Here is a 13,880-nt window from a genome sequence, read left to right as displayed (position 1 = left end):
GTTCCTCTTTCTCCCTCCTAAATTCAGAAGTTCGTGTACCTTCGTGCAGTTAGTGGGATTGTAAATTGGTGTAGCCACTATGGAAAACAGTATGGAGGTTCTTCAAAAAACTAAAAATAGAACTGTCATGTGATCCGGCCATTTTATTTCTGGGTATTTAACTGAAGAAAACCAAAACACTAATTCAAAAAGCTATATGCACCCCTGTGTTCATTTCAGCATTATTTACAAAAGCCAAGATATGGAAGCAACCTAAGTACCTATCAATAGATGAATGGATAAAGAAGTGGTATAAGTATACAACGGAATATTACTCAACCATTAAAAAAAAGAAATCTAGCCATTTGCAACAACATGGATGAATTTAGAGAGTGTTATGCTAATTGAAATAAGTCTGACAGAGAAAGACAAATGCCTTATGATTTCACTTATATTTGGTATCTAAAAGACAAAACAAATGAACAAACAAAAAAAAACAAAACAGATTCATAGATAGAAAAAATGGGTGGTTGCCAGAGGGGAGGGGGTTGAGGGGTGGGTGAAATAGGTGAAGGAGATTAAGAGGTACAAACCTCCAGTTATAAAATAAATAGGTCATGGGGATGTAATATACAGCATAAAAAAATATGGTCAATAATATTGTAATAACTTTGTATGGAAACAGATGGTTACTAGACTTACTGTAGTGATCATTTCATAATGTATTCAAATGTCAAATCACTATGTAGTACCCCTGAAACTAACATAATATTGTATGTCAACGATATTTCAATTAAAAAAAAAACCACAACATGAAAGTTTTTCAAGAAGAATCTACCAATTCTCCCCCAATCATCTTACGTTCTGATGATTATATTCCTATGGCCCATGAAGAGCATTCCCCAGTTGTGCTTCATTGCCATGCCCCCCACCACACAAAGCGTCTTCTGAGTTTATTCCTCAAGAATTCTATAGACTGAGAAGTGTCCAGATAACAATGCGTATTGCTCCCTGTTCATTACTCTTCCAAAAGATAGAATGAATGTTAGAAATATATGTGCTTGCTTCTTATGTTCTATGCCCACACCATTATCACAAATATCTGATAATTTAGGATTCTCCCCTCTCTCAGAACATCAAATTTCCCTTGCTATTGTATCATTCCCATCAAAATATAAATATGTTATTATTTTTAACTCTCGTTACCTCATTTTCCTCTCCAAATATTGCCCTATTTCTCTACTTTCTTTTACAAAAGAAAAATAAAAGTTCTCCAAAGAGATGTCTATACTTGCCAACTCTGATTTCATCCCTCCCATTTTCTTTTGATTCTATCACAATCAGACTTTTGTCCCCAACGCTAAACAGAAAAGTGGTCTTCCCAAGGTCAGCAATGATATAAATCTTGCTAAATCCAATGAGTAATAGTCCTCATCCTGTTTGATGCATCAACAGCATTTGACATATTCCATGCCATGTCGCTGCCCTGGATTTCTTCTACCTCACGGGCTGCTCCTTCTTGGTCTCTTTCACTTTTTTCCTCATCTCCCTGACATTGAAACATTGTAAAACCCCAGGAATACATGTGGACATATTCTCCATCTACTCTCCATCCATGGACGAAGTCTTCCATTTCTTAGCTTTAAATACTGTCTATACGCTGAAATTTCCAAATGTGTTTCTTCAGCCCCAAAACCTTCTCTGCACTTCAAATCTACATATCTAATTTATATATCTAACTACTTATGTGACATCCTCGTTCGGATGTTTAATAGCAATGCAAGATTGAGCTTCTAGTCTTCACCCTTCCTTCAGTTACCAACTCTCCCTGAGCTCCCCCCACGGAAAGGAACTCTGCTCCAACCACAGCTTTTCCCACTTTAGGCCTGTAAATTGAATAGCCTGTGCTGTTAGATTGGAGACCATGCAAAGGCCCAATACAGAGGCTGAATGTCTGACTTGTCAGGTGTGGAATCTGATATTAATTGCTCAATGTGTTATCAACCCTTGAGGAGACCAATAGTCTTTTGGTGGCAACTTAATTTAATGAAGCTACATCTTCCCTGGAGGTGCATTTATGTGTTGGCATAAACTAAGCTATAATAACACTTCAAAATTCCCTCTGGATTAGGCTGAAGCCAACCTCCAAGGGCCTTTGCCTGAAATAGCACCTGGTTAGTTTCAACCTCTTCCTTGACTTGTTTTCGCCCCTCCTTTATTGGCTTCACATGGGAGCACTTAATAAATCACTAGCACGTGAATCCTTGGTTTAGGATTCGCTTCCAGGGAATCCAACTTGTGACCCTATTTTATTAGCGTGGGCGAACCATTGCACTTCCGCTGGCCCCTTCGCCTCACAGTATCACGGCCGCCCTCAGCGTTAAGCTCAAGCGCTAGCAGTACAAGATTTCTGGGTAAGTGTCTGGAATTACCTCTACCGAATACTACAAATCATTTTCATTTAGAGCTGCAACTATTACTATGAAGGTATTCTTGTGCCTTGGCATATTCCATCTAAATCCAGTAGTACTGATTTAGAGAAAGCTTTATTTTCAAAGGTCACCTTAATTTCTCCTGATGTGTTAGGTACAAAATGTCCGAGAAACTCATACGTTGAGACCTTTACTCTTATACAACCAACTTAAAACAAAAATTTTAATTTTGAAAAGTAGTGAATTAGAAAACGTACAAGGCTGTCTACAGTGAGTTTCTGATACCGTTGCTCTCTACCAGACAGTCAAATATAGGTACCAATAATTTATCCTCTAAAAATAAATGATAGTATTGAATAATTTCTCTGGTTTTTAAGACTGTTTTAAACAATCACCACATGTCACTCTAAGCTGTACTTTATTTCTTAAAAGAACATTCAGATTTCACTCTTTCTAATTCAAACTTTGGTTTAAAAAAAAGCGTAATTGGGAATGGAACTATCTTTAGATTCACTTTCTCAGCTAAGCTGATTTTTTTCATGTTTTAATTGCTCCCTAATTTCTCTATTATTGCTGCATGTCCTAAAATAAATTTTCCATCTGCTCTTTCCATGTTTGATTGTCATGTTGGTTCTCTTTGAAACTGCTAAACAAGCAGTTTTTCCAATCGCAGTTTGTGGCTGTGTTGCTCTTCAGGGCTCGCTCTGCATATAGAAAATGCACTCGCTGTTAAAAAATACAGAATAGATTGAATATAACTCGGTAATTCCATTTGTGGATATAGATTGTACTCTGCAGCAGTTTTATTCCCATATTTAGTAAATTCTGGTAAAATGAACACTTTCTGGGAAAAAAAAGTGATTTAAAGGAAATAGCAAACATCTGTGCATGTTTTCTCCAGATTTTTCTCCAACTTTTACCAGTCTCTCAGAAGTTTTCAGTTCAATTTTAAAAGGAAAAGTGCATGTTGGTTTTTTTAAAACAAAAGCATAATGAGATATTCTATAATTAGACACCTTTCTTAAGGTAAGGAAACATGTTGCTACATGAATATGTTTTATACTTCTGAGTAACAAATTTACGTTAAAATGGTCAGAATAACAATGAGATATTTCAGAGATTTACTAGTATACAAGATTAAAGAATAGTTAAAAGTATAAAATTAAAAATTTTTTCTAACATTGTACTGAAAAATTACAAATAATAAAGGAACACACATTCTTCAATAGTGAATTTATTTTCTATACAACTAGTAGAAAAATTCAGTAGCTTGACTCTACGACTTAAGGCCGTCCATGGTCAATTGATTGTTAAACTATTATTTTCATCATTCAAAAATTTATTATGAATATAAAATGAAACTGACTCTACTTTTAGGACAGTAAATTAATAAATTTGAGGAAGGTGATTTGGCCACATACTGTGTAAGCCTTAACAGCAGTAATTTTTACTGTAGTAAGTCCACTACAAGTAAGTTACTCTAAGAAAATAGAGACACCCATTCAATGGTATTCTTTTCATTGTTATTTATGATAGCACATAGTGTAAATATTTTGGCTATCCAATATGAAAGGAATGGTTTAATAAATTAGGGTATGTCCATTTATGGACAATAATTTAGCAATTAAAAATCATTTTAGGGGGAACATTTGATCTCTTAAAAATGCTCACAAATATAAAAATGAAGTTATAAAATAACATTCATATGATTATAGTTTATTAATATAAATACAGAAAATTATGGCAAGATTATTCAAAAATGTTAACAGTGGTTTTCTCTGTGTTATGAAGTTATCGGTAATTTTTATTTTCTTCTTTACGTGTATATATTTTCCAAATTTCCACAAGAGTAATATTACTTTTTAGCTAGAGGAAAACTACAAAAAATTATACTTTAAACTTTTTATGTTGTAATGCTAAATCACTGTACATATATCAAAGAGATGATTGAGGACTAGCTTAATTAATCAATAGGACTGGTGAGGAAAGGAAAACGTGAGCATGTGACTTTAAGTTGAGGTGAAATATACTTGGAGGAAGTCAGGAGTTCTTAGTATTTAAGTTTTTAGAGTAGTTTTCAATATGAAGAGCCTGAGAAATGGTTACCTTTTCACCTCTAGTTTTAAACAGAAATGCGTGTGTGCAACCTGAATCTATGGGTTGATATTTCTGTACTCCAGACCTGTCAATCCCTCACCCTTCCAGAACACTACACCAATAAAGTGAATTATTTTCAAGAATAACGAAACAGAGAAAATGTGATCCATAATTGACTTCTTTGTTCTGCCAATTGACTAAGTGACACTTAGTCATCTCTAAGTGCCTGGAGAAAATAAAAGGCATTTCTTTTGTGAAGCTGATGAACAATTAGGCAATTGTAAGACATTGAACGACAAAGTGGAGAATGCAGCGTAATATTGTTTTATGCATCTTCCCTCCCTTTCTCTTTTTATTTTTATTTTTGGAGAAAAAAAATGCTGGAGGCAGATATTTTACTCTCCCTCCTACTCTCCAGCTTTTAAAATAATGATGAACATTTGCTATGGCTAACATAGAGGGATACAAGCCATGGTTCAAATAGAGAAGTTGTTTTCTAAGTCAACTAGCACACTGTTTAGGAAAAAAATAAAAGTGCTGCCAGGCTTTTAAACTTTGTTCAAAGTTCAGAAGGTCTGATACGTACTTCCAAATTTCATTCCCTAAAACAACTGCAAGTTTTTCATGTTGGGGATTGTAGTACACTGCTGTTTGCAGTATTCATTATATTTCAAACTTGGCTGAGATGGTTATAGGGCATCCTTTCTAAAACTACAAAGGCTTTGAAAGTTGTCAGAAGGATTGTCTTTGGTTCATACAAAATAATGTAGCTCTCTTTATCAAGTTAATGCTAGCAAAAGCTATATTATGTGGAATCTTAGAAAATTACGTCCTTATTTTACTTCATCACTCAATTGATACATTCACATACATACATATGTACATATATATTTATATTTGATGACAGTTGTTAAGGGTAGACTACTCTGTAAAGCAACATGATAGACTGAACTCTGCAATGTAACCCTTCCTGTTACAAACACAGAAATGCTGGATAAATATAATAAATAAACAAATAGACCCACTACAAATGTTCTTTTGACACAAATAGACCCAACTCAAAAGATAGCAGCAAGCATTAGGCAGCCCACGGATTGCTGGATATGAAATGTAGGTCAAAGGGGATAGGGCTGGGATTCTAACAATCTCAGTGACATAATAGATAGGGCCTTAAGGCTAAATCACTATGGAAGGTAAAGAATATGTGCAAATTTCAACCCAATGAAAATAATAAAAGAAAATAAAGTTCTAATAATGCAAGAGTAGTCTAAAAAGAGCAGAGGCAAAAGAAGCAAATGCAGCAATACAACATAGTAAATGCCAAACAAAATAATATAATAGAAATAAGTTCAAATAACATTAATCACAATAAATGTAAACTTCACTGATAGAAGACAGATTCTCAAAAATAAATCCAGGTGATGTAAGAATAAAAGAAAATATGGAAACCAAAAATGGAAAGGAAGAAATAATCATAGAACCAAGTCAAGTATATTTCCCAGAACTGGAGGGAGGGGAGTTTCAGAATGAAAAAGATCCATAAAAATGGAGCAAAACACACAAGTGCCAAAGTATACTGTCAAGAAATTTTGGACCACTGGGGGAAAAGAGAAGATCATATAAGCTTTCCCCTGAAGCAGGCTGGGGTAGATGTTTTCCAAAGATCAGGAAGGCAGACCTCTCAATAGTAACACTGGAAGCTAAAAGAAAATGGAAAAAAAATATTTATAAATCATATATCTGATAAGGAGTAGATATCCAGAATATATAAAGAACTCTTACAACTCAACAACAACAAAAAATAAATAACTCAACTGAAGGGCTTGAATAAACATTTCTCCAAAGATGGTATACAAATGGCTAACAAACATATAAAAAGATCCTCAATATCACAAACAATTAAGGGAGAAAAGCAAATCAAAACCACAATGAGATACTACCATACACCCATTATGATGGTCATTATAAAAAACAATAACAGAAATAAACAAGTGTTGGTGAGGATGTGGAGAACTTGGAACCCTGGTGTACTGTTAGTGGAAATGTAAAATGGTATAGCTGCTATGGATAACTGTATTGAGGCACCTCAAAAAATTAAAAATAGAATTACCATATGATCCAGTAATCCCACCTGTGGCCATATCTATCCAAGACAACTGAAAGCAGAGGTGTCTCAATGTTATTTGTACACCACGTTTATAATAGCATTATTCACGAAAGCCAAGAGGTAAAAAAATACATTTTCTGTCTGTGGATGAATGTATAAAGAAAATGTGCATATATATATATACAATGGAATATTATTCAGCCCTAAAAAGAAGACAGTTCTGTCACATGTTACAACATGGATGAACTTGAAGACAATATGTTAAGTGAAATAAACAGGTCACAAAAAGACAAATAGTGTGATTCCACTTACATGAGGTGTCTAAAGTAGTCAAACATAGAAATACAAAGTAGAATGGTGGTTTCCAGAGACTGGAGGAAGGGAGACTTGGGGAGCTGTTATTCAGTGGGTATACACTTAAAGTTTTGCAAGACAAAAATGTTCTGGAGATCTGTAGCACAACAATGTGAATATACTTAACACTACTGAAAGAATTTTTAATTATATATTTTTTTTAAATGGCATTTCTGTTCTGGTCAAGGAAGAATATGCATACTCTACCCTGTCTCTCCAAATGAATGCAACTACAGTCCCTGGACAGAATGTGTGAGGTGACTGAGGACTGAAAAATAAATGGTGGAACCACTAAAAGTGTAACTCACTGCTAGTTCAGTGATAAGATTTTTTCCCTTTGTATTTCCTGGCCTGAATGCAAATGTAGCCTGAAACCCAATACATCACATGAGGTACAGAAAGAGCTCGAAGAGAAGTTCTCTATTTCTGTTATGAGGACTGGGAAAATGGACCCCTATGTGTCAAAGAGAGTGAGGAAAATTTCGTGTTTATTTATTTCTGTGCATATTTATTTCTGTTTTCTCCTGTCCTAGCCAAGAGATTGCCCCCAGGCAATCCCACAGCGGCAGTAGTAGAAACAGTGACGGCAGCTGGGCAGATACCTAAAACTTGCAGAGAAAGAAAATATTTCTGATCATAGGTCCTGTGGATGCAGGAGCATAGGGGGAATCCCCATTGCTTTTTTCCCTCTATTCTCTTTACCCCTTTGCCCTGGAGGCATACACAGTGATGGGAAGTGCATGGTGGAACCAGAGAACCAAAACCTCAGATTTTTAGCCAAAGAACCAGGAAGCGAGGGCTTCTGGGAACTGCAAAGTGTTGGAGAGATTGTAGAGAGGAGGAAGCTCAAAGAAGCAATCCCATAAAGTTTTGCATGAACCCCTGGGCTCACTCCTGACCTGCAAATGCATGAATAGTACCCTTAATAGCATAGCAAAAGCTTTGAGAACTGAACTGCAGTTTTGACATGGCCCGGGTCCTAGACTGGCCACTGTGGGAATGGCACTGCAAAGCCTTTGAAAACTGAACTGATATTGAAGTCACAACATATAAAAGTGGGAAGGAACTTGTGGACTGTATCTAACTAGGTCAGTTGCTTTCTACAGCAAACAAATATTCAAAACCAACATTCTTTATAGGATTTAAACAAAAGACTCAGAGTCTCTTAACAGGAGGGCAGGGGTATAGTACAGAATTACTTGGTATACAAAGAACCAAAAACATTCAGTATCTCATAAGGAAAAAGACACTAGAGTAACTATGCCAAGATGACACAGATATTGGACTTATCAAAAACTTTAAAGCAGTTATTAAAACCATGTTCTTGAAAGTAAGGGTAAACACTTTTGAAACATAAGGAAGGATAAAAAGTCTCAACAAAGAAAAAGTAATATTAAAAATGAAAATTTTAGAAGCAAAAATAAAATAACCAAAGTAAAAATTTCCCTGGATTGGCTCAATAGCATAATGAAGACAAAAGGGGAAAGATCAATGAACTTGAATATAGATCAATAGAAATTATCCAATCTGAATGACAGAGTGAAGAACATCAAAAAATGTAGATTCAGGGATCAGTGATACAATTTTTAAAAGAGGTCTAATATTCATTTATTTATATTTCCAGACGTAAAGCAAAAGTGTGTGCAGAACAAAATCTTAGAAAATATAATGGCTGAAAACTTCACAAATTTGGTAAAAAATGTAAACTTAGAGTTTCAAAATGCTCAGCAGATACCAAAGCTGATTCAGCCAAAGAAATCTATTCTAATGTACATTATAAGCAAACTGCTGAGAACTAACGAAAAATAATCTTGAAAGCAGACATGAAAAATGACATTATTAAATTTAATGGATGTCATATCATAATCCATGGAGGCTGGAAAGAAACAGAGCAACATTTTAAATTTCTGAAAGAGAACTGAAAATCCAGAATTCTATATCCATTGAAAATATCATTCAGGAACGAAGGTGAAATTAAGACAGTCTCAGATAAAGAAAAACTAAGAATTTGTTGCAAGTAGACATAATCCAAAAGAATTACTAAAGAAACTACTTAAAAATTGAATAGCACATTTCTATATAATCCAAAGTTCAAAGAAATCTCAAAAAAACCTTTCTGAACTATAAAAATAGTAGATTTTTCCCCAGAGAGTGTTATTCATCTTGGGAACTGAAAATTGGGGTAGGTTTTTGTAAGAGAAGGAAAGCAAAAGGAGGTGGTAGTACTCTGAGGGAAAAAAGGTGTAGAGGATGAGAGGAAGGAGGGACAGATTTCAAAGAATGTACGCCTGAAATGAAAAACCTCTTTAGGGTTAGTTGCTAAGTAAATACCAGTTGACCTGGGACTTTTTAGTAGGAGTCAAAGAGGAGGCTCTGGAAGAGTGGATCTCCCCCCTCCCCACCCTTCCTCACTCCCTGCTAATCATACAATGGGAGAGAATTGGCAGAATCACACTGTCGGGTTGGTTTTTTTTTTAATTGAAGTATAGTTGATTTACAATGTTGTGTTTTCTTTGTGTACACAAAAAAAGAATCACAAAGAGAATCACTATGGTTTTTTTTTTTTTTTTTTTTTTTTTTACTTTTGGCTGTGTTGGGTCTTCGTTTCTGTGCGAGGACTTTCTCTAGTTGTGGCAAGCAGGGGCCACTGTTCATCGCGGTGCGCGGGCCTCTCACTATCGCAGCCTCTCTTGTTGCGGAGCACAGGCTCCAGACGCGCAGGCTCAGTAGTTGTGGCTCACGGGCCCAGTTGCTCCGCGGCATGTGGGATCCTCCCAGACCAGGGCTCGAACCCGTGTCCCCTGCATTAGCAGGCAGATTCTCAACCACTGCGCCACCAGGGAAGCCCAGAATCACGATGTTTTAACACTGACTCTTCATGGGAAGAGTCAGCAGTTGCCAGTGAAGAAATCTAAGTTCTCAGCTCGTTGTAACAGGAATAAGGCTGGGGATGATGGTAGTCTTGAGTCTTTGGAATTATCAAAAAGGAATTAGAGCAAGGGAACCATAACAGGAAAGAAAGATATGCTTAGAAAATGGGATTTGAAACATTTAGTTTGAATAATCCACAGATATGAATTTATTTTCTACCCCCCAAACTGGTGAACTGGAGGTCTTGTTTATATACAGCACAAGTATATTCAAGTCATAGTATAAATGTTTCCCATCAGTAGCATTAAATATCTATAGACAGGAACCTCTCTACAGACAGGAATATGAAGCTGTTGTCTGGTAACCTCTCCCATTACCTAAACAGTCACCCAGTACTTTAATGTCAGGTTTTGTAAGGCGGGATGAATTCCTGTGTTAAAAAATGACTGCTTGGGCTTCCCCGGTGGCGCAGTGGTTGAGAATCCACCTGCCAATGCAGGGGACACGGGTTCGTGCCCTGGTCCGGGAAGATCCCACATGCCGCGGAGCGGCTAGGCCCGTGAGCCACACCTACTGAGCCTGCGCGTCTGGAGCCTGTGCTCCGCAACAAGAGAGGCCGCGACGGTGAGAGGCCCGCGCACCGCGATGAAGAGTGGCCCCCGCTCGCCGCAACTAGAGAAAGCCCTCGCACAGAAACGAAGACCCAACACAACCAAAAATAAAATAAATAAATAACATTAAAAAAAATGACTGCTTGACTAAGGCCTGTCTGCTTAATAATTCCTTCTGCAAACTGCTTACTTGTTGTAGAGATAGGTCTGGATTCACAGCTGAGATGATTGCATAATTGATGAAAGGAGAAAGGATATTTATCTTGTCACTTAAACAAATTAGCATTTTAGGTATAGGGAGCCCTCATTTTCACTCATTTATAATTATTAGAAATGTTTTTTAAGATTTGGCATTTTCCATTAAATTTTGGATCCAATTGTCAAGTTAGTTTGAAATCAGACTCAAAATGGATAACAGACATGTTAGCTTTTGGCATGACGAAGTTTAATAAATATTGTTTTCAATAATATCAATAAATCTTTCTAGCACAAAATAGAGTTGAGTACTGAAAATAAAAAAACTCACCTCCTCTTACTTTGATGATTTTGGTTCCACGTGAGAGAAAAAAAAAACCCTACTTTTAATTTAAAAAGAAACTTTGTTTTCTATCATTCCATCTTAAAATAAAATCTTTTAAAAATGTGTGGTTCATCTGCCTGAGCAGTATATGCAAGACCAATTTAAAGTAGGGGCCACGGAGTGCTGATGAAAATCGGTACTTGCTCTTTCCGCTGGGCATCACATTGCATCTGTTTTTCTGACAGCATTGGATTCAAAAATTAAGCACAGCAGGAAAGATCTTGCATAGATTCAAAATATATTGCACGTCTTGACATTATAGCCTGCTTTTATGGGAGGAGGTGGGAGGCTGAAACATCTTTCTACTGTACTTAGGGAAAGTTAAACAAGGGGAAAATAATATGTTCCTCCTTCTAAAGAACATTCATTCCCAAAGTTTACCAGCAGCTAGTCCTAGTGTATCATTCTGACTGGAACACATATGATCGCAAGGTTACTTCCAGTGTCACAAAACCAAAATTTCCTGATTCCAGAAAACATAACCTCTACTTTGAAAATGTATCCTGTAGTAATATATGACACACATCCAAAATACAGAAAACAAAAATGTACATCTCAGCGAATTAACACAGAGCAAACATTCACGTTACTGTCAAGAAGATCAAGAAATAGAACATTGCCAACAACCCAGACATATCCTCATGCCTCTTCTAACTTACATGTGTCCCTAAACACTGTAGTTTAGTATTGCATATTTATTGAACTTTTTACAGATAAAATCTTAGAGTGTATGTTATTTCATTTTTGGTTTCTTTTGCCCCACTTTGTTTGTGAGATTTTTTTTCATGTGTGAGTGTAGGTGTAACTCCTTCATTTTTGTTGCTTTATAGTGGTCCATTGAACAAATACACACAATTTATTTATCCAGTCTTCTGTTGATGGGCATTCTGGTTGTTTCCAACTCTTGGGTATTATGAATAACACTGCCATGAACATTGATATACACCTCTTTTGGTGCATATGTACATACACTTGTATGTACCTAGGAATGAAATTGCTAGATCACATAGTAGGTTCAACTTCAAAAGATAATTCTAAAAGATTGTCCAATGTGTTAAAAGCAATTTGCACTTCACCAACAGGGTATGAGAGTTCCTATTGCTTCATATACTTAGTAACTCAGTCTTTTTCCTTTAAGCCTAGCCATACTCCTAGGTATGGAGGGTGCAAAAATTGTAGTTTACTTGCATTTTTCTGATTATTAATGATGTTGAGCATTTTTGCATATGTCTATCTGTCTCCTAGATATCCTGTATTGCTCTATTTTTCTCTTGAAATATCTTTTTTTAAATTGGAGTATAATTGCTTTACAATGTTGTGTTAGTTTCTGCTGTACAATGAAATGAATCAGCTATATGTTTACATATATCCCCTCCCTCTTGGACCTCGCTCCCACCCATCCCCATCCCACCCATCTAGGTCATCACAGAGCACAGAGCTGAACTTCCTGTGCTGTATAGCAGGTTCCCACTAGGTATTTATTTTACACATGGTAGGGTATATATGTCAATCCTAATCTCCCAATTTGTCCCACCATCCCCTTCACCCTCTGTGTCCACATGTTCGTTCTCTATGTCTGCGTCTTTATTCCTGCCCTGGAAATAGGTTCATCTATACCATTTTTCTAGATTCCATGTATATGTGTTAATATACGATATTTGTTTTTCTCTTTTTGACTTCACTCAGTCTCTAGGTCCATCCACGTCTCTACAACTGACCCAATTTCTTTCCGTTTTATGGCTGAGTAATATTCCATTGTATATATATACAACATCTTCTTTATCCATTCATCTGTCATTGGACATTTAGGTTGCTTCAATGTCCTGGCTATTGTAAATAGTGCTGCAATGAACATTGGGATACATGTGTCCTTTTGAATTATGGTTTTCTCTGGGTATATGCCCAGTAGTGGGATTGCTGGGTCATACGGTAGTTCTATTTTTAGTTTTTTAAGGAACCTCCATACTCTTCTCCACAGTGGCTCTATCAATTTACATTCCCACCAACAGTGCAAGAGGGTTCCCTCCTCTCCACACCCTCTCCAGCATTTATTGTTTGTAGATTTTTAATGATGGCCATTCTGACTGGTGTGAGGTGATACCTCATTGTATATAGTTTTGATTTGCATTTCTCTAATATTTAGTGATGTTGAGCATCTTTTCATGTGCCTCTTGGCCATCTGTATGTCTTCTTCGGAGAGATGTCTATTTAGGTCTGCTGCCCATTTTTGGATTTTTTTTTTTTTTTTTATATTGAGCTGTATGAGCTGTTTACATATTTTGGAGATTAATCCTTTGTCCATTGCTTCGTTTGCAAATATTTTCTCCCACTCTGAGGGTTGTCTTTTCGTCTTGATTATGGTTTCCTTTGCTGTGCAAAAGCTTTTGTTTCATTAGGTTGCATTTATTTATTTTTGTTTTTATTATCATTACTCTAGGAGGTGGGTCAAAAAAGATCTTGCTGCATTTTATGTCAAAGAGTGTTCTGCCTATGTTTTCCTCTAAGAATTTTATAGTGTCCAGTCTTACATTAAGGTATTTAATCCATTTTGAGTTTATTTTTGTGTATGGTGTTAAGTAGTGTTCTAATTTCATTCTTTTACATGTAGCTGTCCAGTTTTCCCAGCACCACTTATTGAAGAAGCTGTCTTTTCTTCATTGTATATTCTTGCCTCCTTTGTCATAGATTAGGTGACCATAGGTGCGTGGGTTTATCTCTGGGCTTTCTATCCTGTCCCATTGATCTATATTTCTGTTTTTGTGCCAGTATCACACTGTCTTGATTACTGTAGCTTTTGTAGTATAGGCTGAAGTCAGGAGACTGATTCCTCCAGCTCCATTTTTTTTTCT

At 36.2% G+C, this 13,880-nt stretch overlaps 1 long non-coding RNA gene across 1 annotated transcript in view; it reads right to left on the bottom strand.

Annotated features, from left to right (window-relative positions):
* The window catches only part of LOC309622603, a 40,380-nt gene extending 27,668 nt beyond the window's left edge, over positions 1-12,712 (bottom strand). The window contains exons 1-2 of the long non-coding RNA XR_014241019.1: positions 10,600-12,712; positions 40-10,295 (exon numbers count right to left, since the gene is read on the bottom strand). This is a non-coding gene — a long non-coding RNA (uncharacterized lncRNA). The remainder of the gene's footprint in view (positions 1-39; positions 10,296-10,599) is intronic.
* Between the last annotated feature and the right edge of the window lie 1,168 nt (positions 12,713-13,880).

This window comes from Balaenoptera borealis (assembly GCF_965194805.1).
Source record: "Balaenoptera borealis genome assembly, chromosome: 2".
Taxonomy (NCBI): Eukaryota; Metazoa; Chordata; class Mammalia; order Artiodactyla; family Balaenopteridae; genus Balaenoptera; species Balaenoptera borealis.
Note: the sequence above shows the minus strand (reverse complement) of the source record. Positions and strands in the feature narration are given on the sequence as shown.